This window comes from Pteropus alecto, unplaced genomic scaffold, assembly GCF_000325575.1.
Source record: "Pteropus alecto unplaced genomic scaffold, ASM32557v1 scaffold338, whole genome shotgun sequence".
Lineage (NCBI taxonomy): Eukaryota > Metazoa > Chordata > Mammalia > Chiroptera > Pteropodidae > Pteropus > Pteropus alecto.
The window spans coordinates 264,114-290,197 of record NW_006441995.1 but is presented as its reverse complement, the minus strand read 5'-3'; the positions used below and the strand labels follow the sequence as shown (position 1 = coordinate 290,197).

General features: G+C 38.1%; 1 long non-coding RNA gene and 1 pseudogene across 1 annotated transcript in view; both read left to right on the top strand.

Annotated features, from left to right (window-relative positions):
* Positions 1-345: 345 nt before the first annotated feature.
* On the top strand, positions 346-461 carry LOC112486130 (annotated as a pseudogene).
* A 6,937-nt stretch (positions 462-7,398) lies between these two features.
* LOC112486100 overlaps positions 7,399-26,084 on the top strand; it is a 26,301-nt gene continuing 7,615 nt past the window's right edge. The window contains exon 1 of the long non-coding RNA XR_003048627.1: positions 7,399-7,962. This is a non-coding gene — a long non-coding RNA (uncharacterized LOC112486100). The remainder of the gene's footprint in view (positions 7,963-26,084) is intronic.

Genomic DNA, 26,084 nt, shown 5'->3' with positions numbered 1-26,084 from the left:
CTCCATTATAAGAATCTGATATTATCCTAACTAAGAAGTCTTAGTGAGGTATGTTTCCCTGGGGGATAAATATTGTCCAAGGGATATAAAAACTCTTATAGTCTTAAGGGAGTCAATTTCCAGATGACAGAATGTCATCATCATCGTCATAATAACAATAATAGTACTTGCTCAAAGCTAGTAATTAACTATGTTCCAGCATTTTACTTATACCGATTCATTTTTATATGTATTCTTTCCTAAAATTAATCTGTCTTGGACGTGGTTCCATAGTGTAGTGGTCAGCACATCTGCTTTACACGCAGAAGGTCCTGGGTTCACATCCCAGTGGAGCCATGGTCCATGGTCTACAGCCATGCCACCCCGAACAAGCCCAATGTCTGATCTTGGAAGCAAAGCAGGGTCAGGCCTGGTTAGTACTTGGATGGGAGACCACCTAGGAAGACCAGGTGCTGTAGGCATAAATAATAATAAATAATAAAAAGATAAAATTAATCTGTCTTAGAACATGCTTATGGCTGAAGCTGGTTCCCTTCCTCACTCTTCTCCCACAATTGCCCTTTTTGTGCTTTAAGAAAAAGATACAGCTCTCTCTTGTGAATCTTGTGATGAGGTCTTGCACTTAAGCAGTGTTTCTCAACCATTTTTTCATCATGGCCTCCTAAGGAGACTTTTAGACACTTTTTCCTAATCGTCCCCATCATGAAATTTTAATGCCATAGATATACTCCATATATATGTTCATGTACTGCGTGCATATCTGTGTTTTATGCATAAAATAATATTTTTCATCCCTCAAGAATCAGTTTTTGCCCGCATCAAGAAAGCATGCCCTAGAATATAAAAATCTATGGGACACCAAAGGATGATTAGAAATATTGGTGTTGCTGTGAGAAATTAAATGACTCTATGATGGCACAATGAACCTTTTGCAACTCATATAATTTCTGATTCTTTGCTTTAAAAAAATTCAAAGACTTAAGTTATCCGCTGATAAACCATAAAGATTAGCTCAGAAAGAGTTCATAGAACGGAATAACATTGCTATAACAAAACCCCCTCTATTTTCATGTAATTATTTAGATGAATAAGTTCTCAAGACTTTCATATATAAAAATGAAAAATATTAATATAATTGATGCTGAACTCTGACTCACTCTAATATAAAGTATTGTTTATCCATAGAAATAACTAGAATAACTCCTATTCATGCAGAGATGCATTTCTAATAAAATTCACTTTTTATGTTTAATGATTTGTAATATATTTATGTTGATTTTACCAAAATTATAGTGGTAACTAAATTCAGAAGACATCTTAGGCCCTTTTGGTTATAGGAAATTAAAAAAACCACATTAAATATAAGACTTTGTATATCTATATCTCTACACATAAATGTATCAAAATATATCCGTGTATAGTAGAGAAACTAAGTATAATGAAATGGTAAAAAAAAAACGTCAAGAATAAAAATGTATTAGGATGAAATTATATGGATCAAGTCAGATGGAAATATGAGGAAACTGAGAGGAATATGAATTACTATACAATTTCTGTCTATTAAAGAAGTACTTGTTCATATATATATTTTAAGTAGATAAGTAAATGATGGGTACCAAATCATAAGAACTTTGGGATTCCATTTAGTACATTTAAAAGTCATGTAACAATTCAATTAAAAAATGTTAAAATATACAACATGTCAGAAAGTACGTCCTTTGCAACTATTAAAACTTAAATGATAAAAAAATGTTAGCTGTCAACATAGAAATGAGTAAGGTTATTTAAGAAATTATTTTGAGGGATGCCAAGCAAAAAATGTTGACAATTACTGTCCTTTTACATAAAGTCTGTATCCGGCCAGCAGCTCTGATGATAATACCAAGCATGCAAGGGTGGAGTAGAAGTTGCCTCCATCCGACTTCTGTTGGCCAGTTAGTGCTAGCAGCTAAGAGTGAGACTGAATTTACAGGTGAGGCACGAAATGGCCCTAAGGGTTAAAGGGGCAGAATCTGGGCAACCAGACTACTGCCAGGCTGTTTGGCACAACAGCTGCTTCTTTCTCTTTCCTTGCTGTCTGCGGCCAAAGGTGGAGCTACAGACCTCAGAATCCTTGGTGCTCTGTAGCCTTCTTCTGCACCGAGGGCCTCCACCCCCCACCCAGGTGGCTGCATATCACCAAGTTCCCTAGGACTCTCTTCCCCCTGCTCCAGCTATTTTCAGCTCTTACTGCTCCAACCTTTTTTCTCAAAGATGTGGTCCATCTGTCTACAATCACCTGAGTGCCAGTTAAAGTGCCAAATTTTGGTCTCACAGCAGACCTATTGTATTGGTATCTCTGAGGGCGAGACTCAGGATTCTGCATGATTAACTCTCTGTGTGAGAATTATTTCTTTATGCCCCAGCTCCTTTTGTCCAACAAATAATGGTAAGTTTCTTTGCTTATGACAGGAATTTGGGTTAAAAACACCAAGAAATGGAGATATGGATCCAAATGGATCTCAGCCTGTTTAATTCTTAGATGACTCGCAGACCCTGGAGACTTCTTGGCTTTAACGTAGAAGAGCAGGAAGAAAGGAATAACGTTCATAGCAAGATAAACTGCATTTCCAAAAAAAAGAAACAGGAAAGTCACAAAGCAAGCTCTCTTCTAATTTGATTCTTAGGGCTATGACATTGGACAGATGTTTGCAAATGTCCGCAAATGTCCGACACTGACAAAGGGAGCAGGTGGTTTCCAGCACTGTACCTAACTCAGAGTCGGATGCCATTCCAGCTCTGGGGATTGAATCAGAGTTTGAACTAGACCAGCACAATCATAATCAGAGGCCAAGAATGGGTGCTCTGCTCAGGGGAAGCTTAAGAAGGTACAATGAGGTCTATAGTTAGCAGAGTCAAATTCAAGCTGATTCTGTGAGGAAGTCTGAAGGAAAGGCCCCATGAAAATGGGAGCTAGGCACATGGATCCCCTTGATAGCATAGAACAGGGTTTACCGAAAATGGGAAGGTATAAAAATGGAATGGGGCAGAGAGCATCTCTGTCTAATTTTTCACTTTAATACCTAGCAACTATGTCTGAGAATATTTAAGCCACTGAAGCCACGTTTGAAATTCAGGTCACAGCCTTTCATTTTTCCTGAGTTCACTACATGTTGCTTGTAGTGTTGGCCATCAGAGTGATGTTTTCAATTATTTAAAATAATTCAGGCAAGGCAAAAATGTTTGCTTTGTGCCAGCCCCAACAAGCTTGGCTTCCCTTATTAGCCAGACCCCCTCTTTGTGCTACTGAGAAGGAAAAAAAAAATCAATCCCAGTAGAAGCCCCACAGGAATGGGACAAAAATTTGGGGGAATTTAAAAAACTGTCTGCTGTGTATTTCTAGCTTTAGGGAGTATGGTCTTCTCAGCAACAACTATCTGTCTAGACTGGAGGAGAACTTTGAACTTTTTTGGAGAATTATCATTGCTTCTTTGATTTCTCAACACTCACTTCTCCACTACCACCTTGTTTTTATAATAATTTAGGGAATTAAAATAGCTTGTTTTGAGAAGTTAGGGAAGAATTTTGTGGTGCTCCCGGAGGTGAAATGAAAACCTTTGTGGTAAATAGAATCAGGACTGAGGATTGCAACGCTTAGACTAGAAATATCAGAGAGTGGTCTAACAGGGTTTAAAGCGTCTTCAGCCTTGGACCTTTGTAAGGTGACACTTCGGTTTCTAGCACAAATGAACAATTTGCTTCTAGCTGTTTTTTTTTTTTTTTGTATCTCATTTGCATAGGCAACATTCTTTTCATTTATTATGTTTACTTAAAAATTGTTTCAAGCCAGCAAAGCAAATGGATAGATATAAATATCTGTCACATGTTTTATTTTTCTGTTCGCTACTGGAACCATTCCCTTACTCAGTTTAAGAGAAAAACAAAACCATCATGGCTTTTGTACCCATTTGTCTGTCCTTTCCAGTCAGAATCACTTATGCATTGTTTGATCATTTATCGATTCATTTACTCAGTTGACAAATACGTATTGAGCATCTATCATGTTCTCAGACTGGGCTAGGTAGGCATTGGAATATAGGTAGATGTGTTTCCCACTGTCTGGAAGCTTCCACGCTACTGGGATTCTTAGCATAGTTCTCTCAGGATCTCTGTGCAGACCTCCTCAGACATGATGTTCCTTTGGTTGTGTCATTAAAGTCTAATAGGGGCATTTCTTGGCCTATATTTTTATCCTGGCTTTTTTTTTTTTTAAGTATTAGAGGCAGTCACTTTAGTACTTCTCTTTCTCCAACAGAGGTGAGACTTCAGGGATCTTAATACATTTGTTTTTTTTTTTAGCCTGACTCACAGGGAGGCCGCATGGAAGAGATCTCCTGGAATGCTTAGAGGCTGATGAACCATGTCCTTACACGATTAAAAGGAATTATATTTACATATCTGGGGGAGACGGAGATGTCTGAGCCAGGGCTTTCACTGCAGGCAGTTGATAAATATGTCCTTGGGCGTTTAGCTACAATCCTGGAGATTAGCGAACAAATCTCCCATCGTGAGAGAGGAGCTGTATGTCAAGTAACATAAGGTCTTCATTACATGAGGGAGATAACTCTGTGTTACCCAATGGGTTTGAAAGCATCCAGACGCAACTTGCAACGTGAGGAGCTCTAGGTAGCCAGCCTGTTGCCACATGTTCGTGGGTCTCTTGTGTTCAAATTCCTCGCGCTCGTGTGGTTCTGCTCTCCCGGCTGTGAGAGAGGGGACTCACCTGGCTGACTGGACGAATGTCTTTTGTTCTTCTCCTGTCAGTATATGGCTCCTCGTTGGCTGTGTGCTTTTATTCCCGTTTATTCTTATATCTCATTCCCCACTCTCATTCCTCTTCCTCCGTAGGGATTTATTCTTACTGATTTTGTATTGTTTGATGTACATTCATTTTTCCACTTCTATTAATTATAAGCATATTCAAACATAGTAGAAAATTGAAAGAATAGTATAGTGTACACTCCTATAACTACCACCTGGAATGAAACATTTCCTAGCATTTTGCCATACTTGCTTATCTCTGTATAGGTGTTTGAAAGCAAGTTATAGACATCATGTTAATCACTCCTAAATGCTTCATCATGCTTCTCCTAAAAATAAGGACATTCTCCTATGCAAAGATTGTATCATTTTCACACTTAAGAGTAATTATGTAATTTCATCTAATATCCAGTCCATATTCAAATTTCCCTAAATGCTAACAGTGATTTTTATACTTCTTTTTTTAAAAAATCAGAATCCATCAGGGTTTACACATTGTATCTGGTTAAATATTTTTAATTTTTTCTGCCCTAGAACAGCCTCCCTCTTTAAAAAATGACATTGACCGTTCGAAGAGATGTGTCCATCTGTCTTGCGAAATGCCCTTCATTCTGGATTTGTCTGATTGCTTTCTCATGATGTTGTTGAAACTTTTGTTTTATGTTTTGTGTTTCTAGTAAACTGGAAGTTTTATCAAAAGACTGGCTTAACTTCAAGTTCTGGCAAGAATACTTCATAGATGATTTAGTGTGCTTAGTATTATTGCATCCTGTCAGGAAGCTCATAATTTCAAAACAGCCAGTTGTCTGACCATGATGTTAAATTTGATCACTTGGTTAAGGTGGTGACCACCAGATCTTTTCATTATAAAAGTATGCTTAACCCTTTGCAAATTAGCAAGAAACCTGTGAGGGTGACACTTTGGTGTACTTGAACATTCTGTTCTCCAGTATTCTTTCCCTTAATAATGTTAGCATCCATAAATGATTCTTGTTTGGGTCATTATCTTATTGATAGTTGTAAAATTATGATATTCCATTGCTTTGATCCCTTCTACACTTATTAGCTGGAATCGTTTTATATAGTAGAGGTTTTCTTCGTCAACTGTGGATAAAGTCAAGGCTACTTCTTGATAAAAAGGTAAAGTTAGATGCTTAGTTATTTCCCTTTAACAACCAGCTGTTGGAGTAATAGGTTAGTGTAACAGTCACCTCTAAAAATGGAAAATGAATTTTTTCTTATATCTCATTTGATTCTCTTTCGAATGTCAGTATGAACCTATTGATATTATGTATTAAAGATTTTATAAATAATTATAGTCATTTTCATTTTTTACTGCTCAAATTTCTGTTTTCTGCCAGGACCCTGATTGATAGACAATAAATATATCCTAGACATCACTCTATATCACTACATAGAGATCATCTTCATTCTTTTACATAGCTGCATAGTACTCTATCGCATGGATGGACCATAATCAGTTCATTCTTTCTGGGCCAACTTTAACATTTCATCCCTCCACTCTCAGGAGTCACTTACTTTATTTGTTTTCCTTTCTGATTAGTGACATTGAACAATGTCACTTAACCTCTCTGTGCTTCAGGTTTCTCATCTGTAAAATGTGGATAATAATAGTACTGTATATAGGGTCATTGTAGAGATTTAATGAGTTAATAAATGTAAAGATATTAGTGTTTAATGTATATTAAATATCCAATAACTTTTAGCCATTATAAAAGCAATTATGATAATATAACATTATATTAATTATTATGACTATTATTATTTTTATGCGTTGTCATCCTCTGCTTGCCACTAGCCCCTGGGCAATGTAAGGATGAGCAGAAACTTTTAAGGAGGCCAATGTAGCTTAAAAAAAATGGAGACCTGGGCTTAGAACCTGGAGATCTGGATTCTAGTTGCTGATTTACTTCTAACCACCTCAATGAATCATTAAACTTTCCTTTTTTTATCTGTATAAAGTGGGAATTGGAGACAGGAGCTTAACTTTCTCCTTGCTCTCTGGTTTATATATTCTATTTGATGATTGCTTCACGCTGGCCAGAGGATGGGAAAATCCTCTGCTCTGAAAACTGGGACAGCTTCATCTGTCATCCTAGGATTGACATCCTAGGGTTTCTTATAATACACTGACATCAGAATAAAGATTGCGTAAGATATTTAGTACTGAAAGCAAAGTAGAGAGGGAGGAAGGGGAGAGAGATCGAGAGAGAGAGAGAGTGAGCAAGCGAGCGAGAGAGAGAGAGAGAAAGAGAGAGAGAGAGAGTTAGAGGAAGCAGGAGAGAAGAAAAGACAGAGAGAGAAAGAGAGAGAGAGAGAGAGAGAGGAAGCGGGAGAGAAGAAAAGACAAAAAAGGTAGAGGGAGGAAGAGAAAAAGAAAACAATTCAGCCATTCTTCCTCTTAAATTTCTTAGCTGTAAGATGCTTTTTCTGTTTCCACAAATGGGTACTATGCCTTCCTGTACATCAAATAATCTCAGGATAAAGTCACTATTCAAAAAAAAAAAAAGAAAGAAAAAAAAGATAGTAAAGGGTTTGAGATTCATATCTCTAAAAAGTTGCTTTTCAGAAAATTAATACTTGAGATTTCCTTTAAATGCAGCCCAAACATTCCAACCAGTTGACTATCCAGTACAAGCAGTAATAGCAAGGTTTGTGTTGAACTTATTGAACTGCAAGGCATGTCTCAAGGAGGTCATTTTTGTGGTGTGCAGAGTAGTGTATGATCTCTAACTCTGGTAGTCTGGGCACAGAATTAATGAGAGGTTTCATGTGTATCTAAAAGAACGTTTTTTTCCCCCCGAGAATTTATTACCCTTGTTTTATCATGTGCTCTCTAAGCTATTCAAGTTGGTGGTCTGAATGGTAACTTCAAAATTTCTCTTAAAAGCTCTCCTTGGGGCTCGTGTACCTTTCTGTGTGCTATATTTCGATGAAAGAAAAACAACTCTGTTTAAGTCTCACTTTCTCCAGGATGAATTTAACATACCCATCGCCCTGTATCTTTGGCATTTCCTGAAACACTCAGCACTTAAGAAGCCTGTACCGTGATCTCGGGAACTGGCGAACTGTACTTTAGTGAAAGGAGCGCTAGACTCAGTCAGCGTCCCTGACTCTACAGTTCATTCTTGGTTCTTTCAGGTAAGAGCTGCCTGTTGTTGGGCAAGACATTGGACTTCTCTATGGCTCAACTTTCTCAGGTATGAGACGGGCATAATATGTGTTGTCATGAAGATCAAATAAGATAATAGATATTAAAAAATGCTTCCTTAATGAGAGAAAATGTGAAAATTTCACAATTAAGATTTTTACATGTTTCTGTTATCTTTCTAGTCTGTTACGTTATGTATGTGTGGCTTCCCTGGTAGAACCACAGCTGCCTACACATCATTTTCCACCCAGCAGTCAGTGTGATCCTGTGAAAACATCGTGTCAGGCCACGCCCCTTCTCAGCGCCAGGGCCCGCATTTCTCTCTCTGCCCTCTCGACTCCTCTTTGCCTCTCTGACTTCAGTTCCTATTCCCCGCTCTCCTCCTTGTCTCCCAACACACTGGATTTCCTGCAAGTCTTCAAAACTGCAGTTTTGATTCTGCTTCAGAGCCTTTGCAGTTTACTCTGCTGGAAATGCTTCCACCCCACACGTCCATGGGGCTCACTATGTCGCTTCCTTTGAGTCTTTGCTTTCCAGTGAGATCTTTTCGGCCATTCTGTTATAGTTGCAATCCTGGCAACCTCGACCCTCCTTCCTGCTTTATATTTTTACGTAGTACTCATAACCTTCTAATATACAATGTGAAGGACTTGTTTGTTTTGGTTATTATTTGTCTTTCCCCACTAGTTTATGAGCTCCACAAGAGCAAGGATTTTTCTGTTATATTAACTGATGGATCCCCAGCACGTAGAACATGGCTGGGCATGTAGTAGACCCTCAATAAATATTTGTCGAATGAGTAAACAAATAAAGACAGTGTCAGTCTCACAATCAGACAGAGAAAGGACGAGAATTTACATTTCCAGACACGTTTCCATACATAACTAGTAAAAAGAAGCCCTATTGTAAAGTGTATGCAGATTCTCTACCTTCTCCCACCTGGAAGATATTTGTGTCATCTCTTCATATGTTTTAATAATCCAGGAACACTGTTTTTATTCCAAAGACCCATGGAGAAGCAGTAAATTCAGGAGAGAAATAGAATCTGGACCATACCAGGCAAATGTGACCCAATGCACTGACCTACTACTGTAGGCTAGTGTTTCCTCACCTACGTTTGTAGTATTTTCTTCAGCAGCATGTAAAGCGCAAAATTGTGACCACACAGTATTTCTCAAACTATGTGCCAGGAAATACTCATTCCAGGAAATGGTGATCTGTGCTCAAAAAGAATAAGGGTTCTGTGGTTTTGATTCATAGTACATATTAGCATATTAAAAGCTCTGAGGAGTTACACATCTTAAAAATAAAGGATGGGTAGCCTGTTTAATAGTTATTAACTTTTTGGCATAGGGGAAGACTTTTTCATTGTATACCTATGAATGCCCTATTCTGCTCCCAGAGAATAAAACGTAAATGAGTACTAACATTTATGGAGTTTTACTTAATATTTTGTGAAAAGGCCCAGCATTGAGATAAAATGTGTACACCAGGTCCATGACATCATGCCAGATTATTTTTTAGGATCCAGACAGTATTAAATTCTGCCTCAGTACGTTAATTTATTTGAAATGACACACCGATGTTAAAAGTCACTACCCTATTTTGTGGCCATGATATACAACTTACGAACTTTCATTTTCCATAGATCTCATGGGTATATACATTTTATTTTGCCACCGAGTCCTGTTTAGTCCTCTGCAAACTTACCTAAGGAAGGAAATACATTTATAGAAGGAATACACATTATGTCAATAATATATTCTCAGTTACACTGCAGCTGCTTTGGGACTTTTCGTTATCGAAGTACTTATCAAGCACTGCTCCCTACTTTATGCCAGGGATTCCATTAGACACAATGAAGATACCAGGGGGAACAAAACAAGGCAAGATCGTGGAGCTCACATTCTAGTCTCACCAGGCAAAGACAACGAGAAGCACACCAAATCGTTAAATGTTGAGACAACAGTTTTAAGGGACGAGAGTAGGAGCTGAGATAGAGAATAAGGTGTATGTGAGGGCGTTTCCTACTTGAGGTGAGGTTAGGAGGGAAGGATGCTCTGAGGTAAGGACACTTAACCTGAGATGTAAGGATGATAAGGAGCTGGCCATGCCAAGATGGGGAAGAAGAGTGTTTGTTTAGGCAGAGGGAATGGCATGGCCAATGGCTCAGCTGCAGGAAGTCACTTGCTGAAAAATGGAAAGAAAGTCACATGGTTGACCAACAGTGTTCATGAGAGCTGTGAGATGAGGGGAAGGGTGGGAGTCAACGTGTACATGCAAATCATTCAGGGCTTTTGAGGCCATGAGATGGACTTTAATTTTGAGAGTGATATGATCGGATTTATGTTTCAAGGAATCTCACTAAAAACAGAATATGCTCCAGTGCACTAAAAATGTCGTTAAGTGAATAATGAGCATTTTAAAATGCTTTTAACTATATGAAAAATACAAATTATGTATTTATCCTTCTCTCTATCTCAAACATACATATCTTCCAATTCTATATGAACTTCTGGGTCTTGGTGAAATGTTGTTACTCTATGTTTTTATACATGAGTCTTCAAGTCTAGGCTCTGTATACTTCTATGCTTTAGAGAACAACCATAGCCTGTTCTCTAAAGGGGCACATGTGAGGATTTTTAGGATAAAGTCTACCTTCTGCAGTCCTGGAACTTGTTTTGGGGGCCTGTTACCCCCATCGTGACCTCTTTCCTTCTTCCAAGGCCCAGACCTTCCTCGGATCTCCATTCTACCCATCCTTAAGCTTAGCTGTTCACACAGAAATCTCTGTTAAAGTGTTAAAAGAATTATGTTATTACATGGAGTGGATTGAAATGTGATCTCTACCAAAAGCATTTATATTTTGAAGATAATTTTTTAGGGCAGTCCAGGCCCCTGAGACATAGAAGAGCCATAGGGTCAGTAGGTGGGGCATTCTTTCTTGGGAGGACAAGAGGGACACCTGCTCTGAGTGCTGAGGGTTCCATGTATTAAAAGCACACACACAAAATAAATGTAGTAAGTAATATGTGGGGTCTGTCACTTGGGACTGTCACAGTGTGATCCACAACCCTAAACGTCCACGATTATGATTCTCATCATTCAGGGTCCTGGGAAATGCTTTTCCACGTCTCTTGCCCTGTGATCTAAACATCTGTGGGTTATTTTACTGCTGAAGTCAGAGACAGACACTACTTTGTGTAGAAAGGATTTGAGCAGTGAAAGAACTTAATTAAGACTAAACAAATTAATCAACGTATCAAATCTCTCCTCTCTCAAATTCGAGAGATGCACTGCTTCCTAGTAGCACTGAACATCCATTTTTCTTGCTCTTCTTCATGCTACAGTTAGTGGTTCCTGAGGTTCTCATGAATTAGCATGATGCTTGCAAACAGCAGTAGAGAACATTTTGCAACATCAGATAATTCATGGAACTCTTAAAGTTGTACTTATGTCAGTATAAACATAATATACATGAAGTACGATAGTGATTCTTTTTGTTAGCTACTAGGTGAACACTGAAATCTAGAACAGCGAAAGCTTTGTTTTTATAAAAATGTTGGATAAGAGTTTTTAAATTCTCAGAAATTAAATTAAGAACTTCAGCTTTATTTAAATAATTTTAATTTTAAATGTTGCTATGTCAATTATAATTTATAGTTTGTCTTTTAATTTTAATAAATAATTTTAAATACTTCAGACTAAAACTGACCTTTGGAAAATTTATGAAAATTCATTTTTATTTTTTCAGTTTTTTTACATTTACTTTAATTTACAGAATTCGATGGAAACCTGTTTAAATTTTTATCAACTTTGAATATTACTTTTAAAATATTTTAATCCTTTAGATTATTGAGAATGAGTACAATTTATGATTATAATAGAAATTGAAAAGACAACGGTGGAGTTCAGAAAAGAGAAAAATCTATAAAGAAAAATAAGTAAATCTTCAAAGAAGCAGTCTGCTAAATTAAAAAAAAAAAACTGTTAAAAAAAAAAAGTGAGCAGGCTTCTGTTGGATATGACCCACATAAAATTTGCAAGTAGAACATTACAAATTCTTTTTAAGTCAGGTTTTTTAGTATAACTAACATAAGGTAACAGTCACCCTTTTTAGGTGTTCGGCTTTATGTATTTTGACAAAATGTATACTATTATGTAACCACAACCCAATCAAAATACAGAGTATTTCAATCAACACAGAAAGTTTCCCAATGTCCCTTTGTAGTCAATCTCCTCCTCTTCCTCTCTCTGCCCCCAGCAACTTTTAATTTGATTTCTGTCCCTATAATTTTGTCTTTTTTTAGAAAGTCATGTAAAGGAAATTCATACAGTATATAGTCTTGAGTGTCTGGCTTCTTAGCACGATCCTTTTAAGAGTCATTCATATCGTTACCAGTATCAATAGTTCGTTTCCTTTTACCATTGAATATTAACCCATTATATGAAGGTAGTACAATTTGTTTATCCGTTCACCAGTTAACGGACATTTGTTTTTTTTCCAGTTTGGGGAGATTGTAAATAAAGCCACTATAAACCTTCTTATAGAGGTCTTTGTGTGGATATAAGTTTTCATTTTTCCTGGGTAAATACCTGGGAGTTGTTTGCTGGGTCATATGGTAAATACATGTTTGATTGTGTAAGAAGCTGTCAGTGTTTTCTAGAGTGGCTGTCCCCTTTTGCATACCCCCCAGCAGGGTATGAGACTTCCTCTTGCTCTGCATCCTTGCTAGCACTTGGTATTATAAGGTGGTTTCTTCTTCTTTTTTTTTTTATTGTTTGTTTCTCTCAACTTAGTCATTTTAATTGGTGGAAATTCTCTAATTACTGATCAGAACAATTGAAATGAGCAAGAAAATTATTCTCATCAGCAACACAACTTGAATAGGTCAGATGAGATCTCATAATTTCATGCTGTTGATTAAAATGAATATGTGCAGGCCTCCATTTGTCATCCTGCTCAGGGCCCACGGATAATAGTGGTGAGACTGTACCCACTCTATCCCTTCCTTCTGCTGTGAAGTTGCCTCTTAGGAGAGGTGTGTTGCTTTGGGGTCTGTCTGAGACCCGGCCTTGTGAAGGACAGCTGCCACCTCACTCTGTAGCCCTTTCTAGTGAAGGTTGAGGCTTCAACTTGTCCTCTTTGCCCGCCCTGCCCGCTCCACACTAGAGGTGAAAGAAGAGTCAATTGCCATCCCTTGGGCTAGAAGACAGAATCTGTGTGTAGGTCGCTTTTTCTTTAGGAGCCCTAGCATGGCTCCATGGGCCAGTTGAGGGAATGGTGAGTGACACTGTGAAGAGTGTGAGCAGTTGAGCCTTATTCCCAACACTGTCATTGTGAAGAGCTTTATGAGATGTAGCAAATGGTAGCATGTCCTATTGATCCCATCCCTGGTGAGACCTTGATAGAGCTTCCAGTCAGGGATAAGTTCAGCTTCCGGACCCTTAAATCCTGGATGCCAGGCATTGGAGAAGGCTGACCTGTGCTGGGCCTAGGTCATCCTCTCCTAGTAGGGGAGGGGATGTGAGTCTGAGGATATTTAACTTACTCTGCCTGACTAAACCCTTTAGTAGATTGTAAAGAATGTCACTTAGGAAAAATGTACTTCCTCAATTTCAGATTCAGCAAAAAGGCACTTAGTAGATCAAAATGCTGCTTCTTTCTGACCACAAGAATGTGTCCCCATAGGAGCAGTGGTGTTTTGTGATCTACCAGCTGCGGGCTGGGTATAATATTTCCTGAGTTGGCATTTGAGGAATCTTCAGATATTTAAGGGCACTCATCTTTCCTCTCAGTTATTTCTTCCTTGGGGACTCTAAAAACCTTGAGAAATGCCCTTTTCAGATTTTCTTCACAAAATGCAAAATTTCAACTTTTTTTCCTTCTAATAAATTTGGCCTATCTTCTTATGCCTGTTACACTGGCAAGCCTACATTTCCTAAAAGCTAATTATGTGTAAGATCTTCACAGTCAACTAGGAATTAATTACATATTTTGTATCCACTTAATATAACTTTGTGTGGTTGAACATGCAAGCTGTGGAATCAGACACTCTAGGTCCAAATCATAATTCAACTGCTGAGCCAGCTGAACATACTCTGTACTGCCAACCTATTTCCTTATTTCCTTATTTTGAAAGTTTTTGACCGTTTGTGTTATTACTTTCATGTACACAAAGAGTTAAGAACTTTCAAATGCATGTACATTTATCTAATAGGTCTTACAATTTTTTTTGGTTGCATTTTATTCTTGCAATAAAATGCTGTATAACCTCAATCAAGGACCTTATCCTCAATGAAACTCTTTTTCTTAAAAAAAAATTTCTTTTTTAATTGAGACATAGCAAACATAAAGTAGTTTAATTTTCATTGTATAGCTTGGTGAACTGTTGTATACACCCATGTAATCACATTAATTATGGTTGCATTTTATTCCTGGAAAAATAAATATATTTATAATATATTAAATAAATACATTTGAACTTCAACTCGCTCATAGAATTTCAGTATGCAAAGCACACAAGAAAGTTTCACTCCAAGCTATACTTAGAATACTTAACTATAAAGAAAAGTGAATATTCAGATACTAATACAAGTCCTCATGACAAACTTTGTATGACTGACATTGTTACACTGATTATACGATGTTAGCCTACGTGATCTCAAGATCAAATACACTATAAGTTTTGATTAAACATTTCTCTTTGTATTTCTCTGTGTTACACTGCTCACATATGTGATCTACAGAGTCTTAAGTGCTGCTACTACAAAGCCATTGTTATATCAGATAACTCAACAGCTCATCTTACAATGAAAACATGTAAAAGATTGGCTTAAGTCCACCTCTCCAAACAGCCACGCAATCAGTGGAACCTGTACAATGGTGACAATCTGGATTTCATGTAAGAATGTGAAATTATTTAGGCTGATCTTGTCATTCCTTGGTCAACAGAGGAAACTTAAGAAAATAAAAATAACTTGAATGGTAAAATCTGCCCTGCCTTCCATCTGACTGTAATAAAAAAACAGATAAAGCTAGTTGTAGAGTTAATAGAAAATTTTCTCTCAAGGACATGCTTCCAAGTGTTATAACAACTTCTTTAAATTCTGATATTTCCTACAAAGTGTTATAATAACTCCTTTCTTTTTATTCTGACATTTCTTACAGTGTCATAATAACTCTTTTTTTCCTAGTGACTGCTATTTTCTTACTCACTGAGAAACTTTACTGTTTGAAATGAGATTGGTTAAGAATAAAATATCTCACTCTTGTCCAGAGGATCTAAGTGACTTTGAAATAGAGAAGTGGTCTTGGTTTCCAGCCGAGGGGCAGGGCTTGACATAAGAGATATCTGGACTCAGCATTTCACACCCATCTTAACTTTGTAGTTTCCAAGGAAACAAGACCCTTGGTCCACTTTGCACCCTGGACTTGATGTTGACTTCATTGAATCTTTCAAAATACTACTTCAGTTAAATTTTACTTGAGTCTACCTTTCTTCACAACCCTATAATAAATCTTTCCCTCTGTTGGGTGAGACACTCCATGGTTCTCTGGTACATGGTCTTCCTCTGTTCAATGGATCAATAAATCTGCTTTTCTTTTGCCTACTGGTGTGCCCCTGGAATGCTTAAGTTGATTAGGCTAGGCCATTAGGTTTTGTTATTCTTGTTTTTTGAGATAAGAAAACTGAAGCTCAAAAGAGTAAATAAAGTATACAGGGGGTCGTGGATAAAAGTGGTCACAGAAAATGAGATCTGCAGTGCGACGAAGCCAGTCCTTTCCGCCACTATCCCATGCTGCCCCTCTGCCTTCCTCTTCCAGCTCATCGCTGCTCTGGTTTTGCGTAACAGCTCCACCCACTGCGAAGCCAAAAATCCACTCATACCACTTTTCCTCATCCTATCCAATTCTGACACACACCTCTGTTCCTCAAAGCGTGGCTTTGGTTTCCTGGTGTTCCTCTCGGCCAGTAACCTGAACGGACCATTTGGTACTCGGAGTTCTGAGTTTGTTCTTCCTCAGCCACATCAGTCAGCAAAAATTTCTAACAAGCACAGACATGCAAGGGTTTTCACCCTTGCTTGCGCTGTTCCCTGACCTTGGAATTTCTTGCTTACAGCTTTTTGCCTGCACAAACATTTTTAAAAAAAATCATACTAAGGTTTTGGTTGCAAACAACAGAAACCATGCTAGTTTGTTTTAGCAGACAAGTAATGTATAAAGGATATCAGATATTTCTTAGAAGATTTGGAAGGGCCAGAGCACCCGACTTAAAGGCTACTTTGCAGGATTGGTCCAGGGTAGCCGACACTGCTACCATGGGACGCAGATAGCACAGTTTTCATCTCTGACACTAAGCAATGCAAGGCCCTCTCTCACTGCTGTGTTGGAAGTGGGTATTGCCACCTACTTTAGTTCCTCTTACTAGTCCCTTACTAGGACTAGTAAGACTGGTGCCTTACTTACATCATGAGCATCCAAGTCAGGTCATTCATAGGTATATCCGACTGGCAGAGCCTAGGTAACATGTCTACTCTGTAGCTGCAAAGGAAGTTGGAAAAAAGAGGGTTTGGCCTCTACCTTAAGGAGGCATAGACTTATAATGCGGACAGTCCCTCCAAATAGGAATATCATCCAGAAAGAAGAGACCTAAATAAGAATGATAAGCTTTCAATACGCGAGGGTCTAGCTCGAAAATCTCCTTATCTGGGAAACCTTCTCCAAATTATAGCAAGAATTCATTTCTTTGTGCTTTCTTTATGTGCCTATCTACTGAATTATTATAATTATAACAGCTGTGATTCATACCTTTCGCAAATCTCCTCACCTTTACTTCAGTTTATAAGTTCCAATGGCTCTATGATCACATTTTTTTTTTCTTGCTGACGCATTTTCCTGAGAAGGTGTATGAATATCCCAGTTCCCTTGCCTCTTGGGTGGGATAACCCTGAGGCATGTGTTCAATAGTAGCCCCTAGTGTTTCCCAGTAGGAATAAGCCCTGTTGCCACAGCAGCCACTGACACTCCCCGTTATCGGCTGCCTTCCCTTCCTCGTCTCACTTTCCCACTCCCCGATCAGCATCTTCTTCATCTCCCAACTACTTGCACTTGAACCTTTGTATCAGGATCTGCTTCTGTTGAAATCCAAAACAGGACAACACTCTTCTCTGTATTATAGATAGCCATCTACTTATCCATATTTCTTATGAGATTTATAAAGACAGGAAAGCATAGCCATTTTTTTTTTCTATCTCTTAAGGCCCTAGTACAGGCCCTTGTATATAGGAGGCACTAAAGGGATATTTGAGGAATTGAATTCAAATTGGGATATTGGTCAGATCTTAAGTTAATACCACTGTATAGCCATATAATTTTTCTGGAAGAATAATGACATATGATTCATAATTACTCTTTCTGGAAGAATAATGATATATGATTAGTAATGGATATTTTTGATGATAGGGATTGTAATTATGTGGTTGAATTTTCTACCTTTGTCCATGTATTATTATTACTTTTTAAAACATCAACCTTCCAGGAGGGTTGTGGCCCTTTGAGGCCATACACTACTGACTGATCCAATTACTCCAGGCCCTTCGGTGTTGAATGAACTGCCAAGGCCAAAGCTCTTGTGCAAAACACTTCATGAGGAGTGCTGGGGGAGCCCAAGGGCTCAGACTGACCCACAGTGGTCTCCTTCACCCTGGACCTCCAGCCTAAATCCACGCCTGAATGGAGTAATTCCTTTCCCAGTCCTTCTTTCCTTGTCTGATGGGCTTCTTACCCTTAGAAATAGCTTCCACATGAGTGGTCTTTTGCTTGTTTTATCTTGCATTTTTGGTTTTAAACATAGGCTCAGGGCCAGTGAGTATAATTTTAATGGGTTTAATGGATAATACAAATAAAATGAATGATGAGTATTATGTAATAGCTGGCAGACTCTGAATGGTTTTGGCTGTGATTCTGGAAAAGAATCAAGAAGGGATGTGGTTGACACACACAAAGTTTGAACAGAGCCACCCTAACTTTCCTGTGGATATCAATATTTCAGCAGGTGGTTGGAATAGGATGGCATCAGGACCAGTGGAGCACCCCTTCCCCACCCTCTCAGCCTCTACCACAATACTGAAGAAATTCCAAGATTTCAGACATTCTTGCATGTTTCTGGCAAGACATCTACTCTTCCTTATCCACCAACGCTCATAGTCTCTGTGGCATTATCTTCCTTGAGACTCTCCAGGCTAACCTCGCTCTGTATCTCTCTGTTGCCGGTAGACACCTGTGACTCTCTGGTTGTTCCTCGTCTCCCAGACTCGTTTCTGAGAGATCTGTGTATCTCTTTTGTTGATGCCATCTCTCATCCTTCCTCAGATCTCAAATCTCTTACCCCGTGCCTCTGGAATTCAATGTGTAGATAGAAATACCCTTCTTTCTAATGCTCCTTTCATCATTTTGGCTCTTCCGGAAGGACACTGCTCCCTCTGCAGTCCTCTATAAGAGTGGCTGGTTTCTCTCCCTTAGACCTGGAACCACTGGGCCTGGAACAAGATAAGTGTCATTCTCACTTCCTATTGCTCTTTTCAAACCATTGTCTCACCTTCCTCTATGGAAACAACCAGCATTGAAACAATATTGGACAATATCATTTGCCACTTTCCTTTTGGCAAACATTTACTGATTCTGGTGTCACTTTCTCTCATTCCTGGCTTACTGTCACTTTCTCCAACACCATACCCATTATATTTTTGATGATTTCAATATTCATATAGATGAATCATCCCGTATAGTTTCAGCTCCTTGACCTCCTCTCTTTCAGACATCTCGTTTCTATCCTACCTCAGCCATTCACTTGCATGGTCATTCCGTGTGACCTGGTCCTTACCAAGAGTCTTATCCCCTTATTTTATTTTTATTATTTTATTATTTATTTTTATTTTCCTATGTCTTTTGTCTTTCTTCACCACCCCATTTCCTTGCCTCCTCTCCAGGGGTAATCACCATCCCTAATTTTTCACTTTTAATTTCCTTTACTTTTAAAATGACTTTTACACATATGTATATATTCCTAAAGAGTATTGTTGTTTAGTTGTTTTTTTGGAACTTTATAAAAACAATATCATACTGCATTTAGTCTATTGGAACTTGCACTTTTTACACACCAGTCTATAAATAAAATGTCTCCGTGTTGTTGTGCCCAATAGCTATGATTTGGTTTTATTGCTATATAAGAGTACATGGTTCGAATACGCCAAAATTTACTCATTCATCCCTCCCAAGGCCATTTTCAGCTTTTGATATTATTAACTCTGCTGCTATAAACAACTTGTACATGTCTTCTGGTGCATAGTTGCAAGAGTTTTTCTAGGAGCAGAACTGACGGGCCAAAGAACATAAAAACGTTCAACTTTACATGATGAGGTTATGTTATTTTCTAAAGTAACTGCACATCACTTCCTAGTATTCCACGACATTCTGATTTTAAGTCTTGCCATTGCCCAGACTTATAACCATTGACCACACTGTCTTCTTTACTCTCTTCAGTTTGCTCTTTATTCAGCCCATAGTCCCTGGTCTGTCATAATATTCGTTCCTTTATATCCCTCCTCAGTTCCTTTGCCTCCCTTTTCTTTATTATGCTCTTCTGGCAAAACCCTAGTTCTGACTACAGCCAAATTGCTGCTGACTCTGTACCTGCACCTACCCAAGAGAACGTGATTGCAGATAGATACACAGTCAGGCTGACTGTGCTCACTTTACATTCATGACCACTTAGCTTCAAATGATGCCTGTCATTCATACTATGCTTTCTTGGTCTATTCACTCTTCCTGCTTCTATTCTGTATTTCTCATCTCCCTTCAGATCTCTATTACCTCTTGCTACATCCTCAGTCTCAGCAGATGACCTTGTTCTTTTCTTCGCTGAGAAAATAGAAGGAATTAGGAAAGAACCACCACTGGCTCTCACTTTCTCACTGACCTCTCTACTTTCATCTATGCTGGTTGTATTATCCACTGCTACGTAACAAATTACTCTAAAACTTAATGTCTTAAACATCGTTTATTATCTCATGGTTTCTTGGGTCAGGAACCTGGGCACAGCTTAACTGCATCCTCTCACTCTGGGCCTCCTAGTATTTCCCTTTCATAGGTAAAATACTTGACAAATCAATAAGTAAAAGGTCAATAACCTAATAACAAAACAGGCAAAGGATATAAACAACTGGAAAGGTGTTGAAATTCACTCAGTTAGAGAGATGCAAATTAGGGCTACAAGGAATACATGTACTTTGTGTTAGATAACATACTTTACAAATATTATATATAAACACACACATACATATAATTAACTCATTTTCTCTTCTCAACTCTATGAAGTATGTGCTATCATTACTTTCATATTGTAAATGAAGAAACTGAGGCTCAGACAGGTTAAGCAATTTTTCCAAGGACAGCTTAGAAGTAGCAAAACCACAGTGCCTCTCACCTATTTACACATGCAGGAAATGATATAAGTATAAGCATATTCACTGCAGAGCCTGGCATAAGGCAAGTACTGGGTAAGTGTTGCCTAAGTCACTAAGTAAGTGATACTTATAATAGCAAAGATTGGAAACAACCTACATGCTCCCAATTGGAAACTGATCCAATAAAATATAGTAGAGTTAAAAAAAAAAAACAAACAAAAAAAACAATGCATGGAGGGTACTGATATGAAATGATCTCCAAGATTAATAATTAAGTGAGAAAAGAAGGAAGCAGAAAAGTATGTATAGCGTGCATATCAATTGTATAATATAAAGGACATATTTGTAAATGCATGGTCTATCTCTGGAATTATTGACAGAGATTAATAAGGAATTAAGAGAGAAGAATTGGGTAGCTGGGTGACAGAGGAGAAATGAAGAAAACTTTTTACTGTATTCCCCTACTAACTTTTTTTCTTTTTTGATTTCATGTGCACATGTTATCTATTTAAATGAATGAAGAAAATTAAAAGTGAAATAGTGATAATTTTTTAAAAACTAAAATAAAATAGTCTATAAGCAACAGTATAGAAAAAATATAGAATAATAGAATGAGCTGTTCCTTACTGACTGCATTTAAAAGTATAGTGGCTTTATATGCAAAAAATAGACAGGTTCCAGGGATGTTAACGTGGCATGGAGGCCAGATATTTTGGATCCATGTCTTGCTTTTGACTTTGACTGCTAGTGCCTGAGGCAAGTGAAATAAAGCCAGTCAAATCTGGATAATGGTACTTAATGAACATCAAGTAAGGAGTTTTCACTCACCTCTGCAATGTGAAAACTGCTTGCTTGATGCTGATGAAATGCTTTGAAGGTGCAACGTTCCAGGGTGCAAGGCAGAGCCTGCTCAGACCTGTGTGTTGTCATGGGAACTGAGACTCTAAGCGTCAAAACTTTGAGGAGACTTCTAACCACTATTTACTTAAACAAATATTTTTAAAGTGCTAGTGCTTTCAAATGTTTCTTAAATGTGTGTGCCCAGAAAATCATCCTCTTTGAGTCGTTTTCTGATTCCTGTAAGTAAATTTTGAATGTAATCATTTCAGGAGAATGGGTTCTTTTCAGAGACACGAGGCTTAAGATATATCATAGTGTATAATTCAATAAGGAAATTACAAACCCTTTAGAAAATTACAATGAGTTAGGGGCTAGCGTTGGCTTTTTAACAATGTATATTAAATGAGTCTATAAACCTATAACGTCCACAAAGAGAAATTAAATGTATAGTCTAAGAAAAGAAAACCAGTGGAAATGAGAATGTTGGTGGACAGTTCTCCACAGGTCTTTCACACATCTTCACATCTTGCAAGCAATGTAACGACTACTCTTTTGTCTGGAGTATCTTCTCAAGGATGTTTGCATAGTTAACATCCTTTAAAAATAGGAATAGTGTCTTCCTTCAGAACAAATGGCAGGTTTGCTTACTGCACTTTATCAAAGATCTAAGTTTTTTAAGTTCCAAGTTCCTCCTCTGTAATTCAATAAACTACATGTACAGATATCATTTAGTCCTTTTCACATCACTTGTGGTGATCGGGGCTTGGTGTACTTGTGCATACATGCTGATACTCTGGCTACTGCTATTTCTGTGAGTAATAAACAATTCTTTGTCTTTGACCCAAGAGTCTTATGTCTTCTACCAGCGCACATGAAACGGTGGCTAGGTGACTTCTTAGCTTGTAAGTGAAGTAAAATCTCAAACTCTTCACAGTTCTTGAGAGAGAAGCATTCTGTAGATCACAGCTGTGCAATGAAAATGTAATATAAGCCACTTATGTAAGCCATATACGTAATTTAAAATTTTACAGAAGCCACATTAAAAAGCTAAAAAACCGATAAATTAATTTTAATGTTTTATTTAACTCAATATAACCAAAATATTATCATCTCAATGTGTAATCAATATACCAATTATTAATGAGCTATTTTACAATCTTAATTAGAAGCCTTCAAAATTTGGAGTGTTTTCAACATTTACAGCACATCTCCATTCTCACTAGTGATATTTCAAGGGCTTAATAGCCACCCAAAATGGGTTCCATTTTGGACAGTGCAACTCTAGATTGTAAAATACGGTAAAATGAAAATAAAATGTTTCAAGACTGAAATAGATTTTCCTTTAAAAAATAATTAAATCCAGAATGTCAGAGTTATTGCTCATGGGTCCTGCTACTCCAGAGACTCTGAGCCTTGTCCTGCATGTTCCAAAATTTAAATCTGACAGACCCGTCAGGAAATCCTTCATGCATTATTTAATTCTCCTGCGCCCTTTAAAACATATTAGGGATTGTTGGTTCTGCAGCTGCCTGTAATAAGACAGGAATGTAGGATAAGAGTTATTAAAGACAAATTTGATACCAATCCATCAAACCATGTCTTGTCCTCACGTTTCCAAAAACTGAAATTTAAATGCGCCTTAACTTTCCCTTCTAATTTTCTCCTTTGAGAAGTTTATCTACCCAGCTAGAGGAGGGGGAAAAATCCTAACCTCAGCTTGTATTCTATTACTATTTGAATAGGAGCTGACTATTCATCCAATTTTGACAAAGGAAAAATGAGTGACTTCAGCCAGGCAGGCTTTGCCTCTATTTGCTCATCTGCCCTGCCTAGTTCCCAGGGTGCCATGTGACCACATGGGATACTAGCAGCAGTGGGGGAATGACAAAGAAAGAGGTCGCCTGAGATATCAGATGCAATGATGGTGAATAAAATGATCTGTCCTTACTATAATTATTTTCTAAATAGCATTCTTCAGACCTCAGAGTTCTGCATGGGTTTGATTATGATAAATAATTTCCAAAACTTTTTATCACTGGTGGCTGAAGAAATGTAACCCAAATAACATTAAGGTTTAAGAACAAGAAATACGAATTTACAGGATTTATGCACACTGCTCCTCATATATCCTCGTACCCTCCATTCATGGCAAAATATAGAAATCGAAGGAATTTCTTTGAATCCTCTAACCTCACAAAGTCTAATGCTTGAGAAAAGGACTTGAATAAAAATATTACAAGATTTCCTCTAAAATATATACAACAGAATCCTTTTGTAGTCAAGATTTGCACAGGGAAAAGATACTTCAGTAAACGGTGTTATATAAATCAATCAGTCAGTCTCTGTAAGGGTCTTATAACATCGGCAGTGAATGAGTTAAATAATGACATAAAATGACCAAGTGTGGTCAGACACCCTGAGGAGTTAATATCAGTCCTCAGATTCCAGATACTAGACACCTCAAGAACTCCCCACATACCTACAGGGGAGACAATCTTGAGCCCCAGTCTGAGCCCTAGTCTCCACACAGGTCCTCCACCAGCTGATGACCTATCATTGCCCCTGTCATTTTGTTCCTTTACATGAAGCTGGGATTTGATCTAAGACTCTCACAGAAGTTCTGCCCCTCCCTCATACTTCTATTCAAGAATTACTGCCAAGTCACCTCAGCGACATTCTCTGTCCTCCTTCTCTTTTTCCTAGCACCCTGATTTCCCAACACTCTCCCCAAGATTCTCCCCATTTCTTCTACTGCCATGTCTCACTTTAGATTTCATACCTAGGCTTTGGCCAAATCCTTCCCCAGTTTTGGAACCACCACCCACCTCGGCACCTGGCCCTTTATGAACTCAGCTTGCCCTACTTACAGTTTGGCTTCAGTTGCTGCCTCTTTGGGTATGAGGCACCTCATCCTGCATCACCACCCAGGTGGGCGCTATTTTAGGCAGCCATTAATTTTGCTGGCGGTCATTCTTTCTTTGTATTAGACAATCTTTCTCTTCTTCTCTCCTTTCCTGCCTTCTCTTTTTTTCTCTTCTCCTCTCCCTCTATTCAAATGACAGTGCAATATAGTAAAAAGCCCATGGAATTTGGAGTTAATAGAAACAGGGTTGGATTCCAAGATGCCACCTTGCTATATAACGTTGGCAATTACTTACATCTAAAATTGTTCCTTCATCTATAAATTGGGGATGATAACAGTCAGTGCTTAGCTGTAAATTTCTTTTCAAGATAAAAAGATGTGTGAGGGCCAGTGTGCAAGAGCCAGGCAATGGAGCATGGCATGTTTGAAGAACAATGAGCTGAGTGTCCTAAACTCAATTGACTTTTGTTTGCCTGACTCTTTTTGCCCGAATTGTATTGTTTTTCTTTTTAACACAGGTACATATCTTGCAACTCCTGCTACTTTACATTACAAATCTTTGATATGATATGCTTTTCTATTTGTGTTCTTTTCAGTAGTGCCTTGACTGTTACAGTCAAGCATTTCTTGGCTTGGGAGGAACGGAGAGTTCCTGTTAGAGTCATGAAGCCTTCTCAAAGGAGGGCTTCAGATGTTGGAAACCCCTTTAGGTTTTTGACCAGGAAATCCATATCATGAAAGTGGGTTGTAGGAAAGCCTGTATAACAGAACTGTCTGGAAGCAGGGAGGCTAGTGGTCAGAGCTCTTGACAGACGTGGGGCTGTACCTGCTGTTGGCTATGAGGTTTTGAACAAAATGTTTAGCTTTTCGGCTTCAGTTTCTCTGTCTGTAAGCCAGGGATGATAATAATACCTACCCAGAGCATTGACAGGAGGATACATTAGAGAATCCATGATACTTGATTATCATAGCTTCTGGCATGTCAGACTTACTTAACACTCTGTTACTATGATGATTTTAAAATTTCATTCAAATGTCTTCTGAAGTTATTCTCAATCCAGAGTGATCCTATTAAAATGTCAATCAGACCATGCTGCTCTGCTGTTTAGAACGCTCCAATAATCCCTTCCATTTCCCAGTGTGAAAGTCAAGGTCTTTGCAGATACCTACACAGAAGCCCTATTTCCTTTCCCAGCTCTATTTCTCTTTCCCCTTAGCATTTAAAACCTTGAAAAAAAAAACCCAAACAAACATTTAATTTACTCATATGGTGTGCTTACTGTTTATTATCTGTCTTTCCTTACTAGACTGTAAGCTCCATGAAGGAGGTCTGTTCTGTTGGTTTAATGCCCTAGAAGAACGCTTGGCCATAATAGGTGCTGTTTGTTGAATGAATAAATTTTCCATAACCAAGATGGTCTCTACTTCTAAGTTTCTATATCACTTTGATGGCTATTCTCTTATGCTCCTTAGTATAGTCTAAATTATACTGTACTGTTTGGGGATTTGCCTTAGTCCCTTAACCAGAGTGTAAGCTCCCTCAGCGGGATTAGTCTCATTTCATTTGTATTACCCCAAAAGCTGAGCACGCAGTCAGCATTTGTGCTCTTATTGGGAGGAAAAAAAAACCCTCTGAATTCTGGACTATGTTCTCTCTCTTCACCCCACACCTCTCACACCTTTTCATTACTAATATTCAACTGTATACCAAAACTTAATTTGTTCAAGATTTGATCCTCAATTTTCAAAACCAAATGAATTTAATAAATGTCTCTTAATAGAATCCATTAATGAGTGGTTGAATTTTATTTTTTAACACAATACGTGCATTTTTTCATCAGGATAAACAAAAACACATGTTGTGATCACCTTCTTTACTGTGGTGGTTAGTAGCAGAGTGACAGCTTCCCAGGTCCATGGCACCATGGATTTGGTGGC